This window comes from Aphis gossypii, chromosome 3, assembly GCF_020184175.1.
Source record: "Aphis gossypii isolate Hap1 chromosome 3, ASM2018417v2, whole genome shotgun sequence".
In the NCBI taxonomy this organism is placed as follows: domain Eukaryota; kingdom Metazoa; phylum Arthropoda; class Insecta; order Hemiptera; family Aphididae; genus Aphis; species Aphis gossypii.
Window position 1 is genome coordinate 16658735 of NC_065532.1, and position 3551 is coordinate 16662285.

The 3551-nt window shown below is 33.3% G+C and overlaps 1 long non-coding RNA gene across 2 annotated transcripts; it reads right to left on the minus strand.

The window, feature by feature from the left end:
* Window positions 1-226: 226 nt before the first annotated feature.
* LOC126550712 (uncharacterized) lies at window positions 227-3216 on the minus strand. 2 transcript variants are annotated; one of them, XR_007604768.1, is made up of 4 exons: window positions 1892-3216; window positions 1744-1794; window positions 1066-1473; window positions 227-511 (listed from the first exon to the last, which is right to left on the minus strand). It is a non-coding gene; the product is annotated as an uncharacterized LOC126550712 (long non-coding RNA). The 2 variants fall into 2 exon arrangements; XR_007604767.1 differs by having other exon boundaries at window positions 227-1473.
* Window positions 3217-3551: the final 335 nt, after the last annotated feature.

Consider the following 3551-nt stretch of genomic DNA (forward strand, 5'->3'; position numbering starts at 1 on the left):
ATAACACGCCAAGGAATTACATATTACAAGACCTATTTTAAATTGCGGAAATGAAAGTCATAAATGGCTATACGGAAAGTGTATACAAGAAACCTAACAATCTAATTTATTATAATATTTATCTGTGTCATTAATGCAGTGCTGAGATCAGAAAACAAAAAAAAATTATCTAGTTTCGAGATACCGGTATAGACTTTAAAGGTAAAAACAAAATCGTAGTCAATGATAAAGATTAATACATTTTTATCCAGATAAATTCTCACACTGATCGATAAGTTTCTACTTGTCTAAACTGCAGTATAACCGGATGTTGATGATGTTTCGTTTGTATATGAAACTTGTGTATACAACGTTCATGTGTTATTGGCGCCAGGGTAACGCGCGCACTTCGTCATTTGAACTGAATAGGTATGTGTTAATTAGTAAATCACAACTTTATGTTAGTTACTCTAGGCGTATACGTGGTAGCTGATATACTACTGTTGTAACAACGTTGTATTAACGTTCGTATCTGCGGGTGAAATAATAACAGTATTAAAAAATCATTATACGTTTCAATTTGAACAAACACACATTTACCTATCATCTTAAAAATAAAATAATGTATTTAGATCGAAATCAGCAGAAATCGTGTGTGTAATTTAATATTAGGTACATATTATAATATATACCTATTGGCTATTAACTGTAATCGCGTAAAGTAAGTATTCGTATATAGTAGACACCCACGCGTGTTTTGCGATTGTGCATATCTATTACCGGTGACGGTAAATAAAAGCGACTGGCTGCGGACACAAATCAATGATTTTTCAACGAGATATGCGTATAATTGACCGCGGGTAACTGTCGGTTCGAAACCGACGGAGAGGTGATCGTTGCCGGACTTCTAATAATTGACTAAGTATTTTTGGGGGGAGGTACAGTGCGGTCGCGGACCTACAGCAACGATGTGCAGCATACTTAACTGCTATTGCTATACATTTGTACTAAGCACAGTACTTGATGGATATATCGAGTTTTGTGGTTTTAAAATCACTGTTAAAAAGTCAATGAGTAGGTACGCACTGCTGACGCCCAGAGTGCAAACAACGGCATGTCGAGCAGATTGCGACGACTTCCTGACACTTATGTCGCGATTTGCAATTGAATTAGATAATCTAGAAATATAAAAAGGTTAAACTTTAGTGACTTTCTGTTTTTCGATTGATAATAGGTACTTATATATTATTATTATTATGTTGCACGATTACTGTTGTTGCTGTTACTCGTCTTGTCGTAATACCAAACGAATACCATCAGTAAAAATACGTCCAGAAGTTCAAACGTATTGACATATTAATCACGTACGATAAAGAGCACGCGACGACGTTAGTGCAATAATTTTATCGCAACATAATTGGCCCAAAATTTTGACGTGACGTCACCCAAAAAACGGACAACCATCATATGCATTTGATCTGAAGTTTTAGGTACCTATTAAAGAAAAAACATATAAAAATGATTAAATAATTTATTATTTTAACTTTTAAGTAAGTTTAAATTGTATAATACAGTAACAGCCTATTCAGTTTTTTACTCACTTTTCGATGTCGAAAATTATTCTTTATAGCACATTTAAAATATAATATGTTAACATACTATTTTGTGATTTAATATTTAAAAATATTAAAAAAAATGAATATTAATCGTGTCTGTAGTTTTTGTCTCTACTCGATTAAATATACATACATGTAAAAAACTTACGTTCTCGTAGAACAGACCGCTGCACTTGAATTACGTTCCGAAATCCCTTTTCTACACGAATCGAGTACCGAAAATATTAATCAACAGACGTAAACAAGTATTTAAAATGATTTTTAAATAATATTTTTGTATAATAATATGTACCTACTTAAATATTAATTATTGGAAAACACATTTAAACACTCTGTAATTCACATACCATTTAAATACCTTCCGATTTGGAATTCTATTTGAAAAGTTTCTTTAACTAGTATAATATGCTCTCTCAGACATGCGGCCCGTGATTGCTGCGTATAAAATATTTAGTAAATGATAAAAACTGTCTCCGGCAGGCCATGACAAACGTTGCCGACCGGACTTTCACCGACTGTCTTGTACGCCTACGCGTCGTACGCGTATTTAACTCGACCGCCGTGGCAGCCGGTAATCGGTATTATTATTTATAATATACACATGCATGCAGTGTGTGCGACGAACGCGATTGTCGTCCCGAGAACGGCGTCGAAATAAAAAACTGTTAATTCATATTTTATAATAATAGTATTAATAATACGACGAACGGGCGATATGTGACGGACGTGTGGCGAATATATTAATTACACGCCACGGTACTATAGGGACAACAATGGATGGACACAATTCAGTATATTTTAGACCTACAAACATTTAACTGACACTTTATTATATTATGTAAATAAGTGCCATTTCATTTTTTTTTTTTTTAAATAATATCAGGCAATTACCGCGCCTATCTTCTTTGTAGCTCGAAGCAAATCGTTCCGAAAATTTCGAGTAAACGCACTTGAGCACAATTATTCGTTAACTAATGAAATTTTCTCGGGAGTTGATGGATACAGTACGTTCGGTATGTACCTGCAAGTGGTTTTTTTTATTAAGTGTCCCGTCGTTCGAAAACTTACTATCGACTCACCTCACAATTGTTTCCCGATTGGGAACATCGCCGTGCCGTCCGACGTCGAAGCGAAGTCTGAATGTTCGCTGCACCTTAACTACCGGATTCATTGTTTTTCATATGCAAACACACAGTGAACGACACTCCACTGCGCCATAGTGACAAGTGACAACTAAACGGCATTATCTGACGAATCGAATGAGCTTATCTAAACATTTCTCTTCCGAGAGTTGAGAAAAACCCTTTTGTATATTTTTTATTTTTAGGTACGATTTTTAGGTATACAATGTTTTCCCCAGGGATACTTTCAGATTAAACATTTAATTTGTTTTCCCCTTTGTCGATTATCACGAAAATTTTTTTATTTCAGTATATCTACTTAGGTCAAATTTGATTTAAATAAATAATGTAGATAATCACAAATTTGATTTGGGATAGGACACTATTGGTGGATTTTCCTTTACATATTTAAGGAGGGATATGACCCCACCGTGAACACACCGCTATTTTGGTGATCCAAATTTTTAATTTACGCATTTTATAATAAAAAGTATTATATAACTAATACATGATAAGCATATTATTATATTTTAGTGATAAATAATAATTTTTATTTGTATCACAAATTTATATACCTACTCATAAAATCAGAAATCATAAAGTTCGGTACCCTACATTCTTAGTATTTTTCGACAAGCTTATTCTGTAGTATATATAATATTATATAATTGTAATAATGTATTCAAATATTCAATAGATGTTTTTGTATAGTACATTCAGTGCCATAGCCGGAAATTTTTTTTGTTTTTGTGGGTGAGCATTTAATTTTTTTTTCTTTAGTTTTTACAGTGCTAGAATACCAGCGTATCACCTATTTATGACATCTTTGTTCATT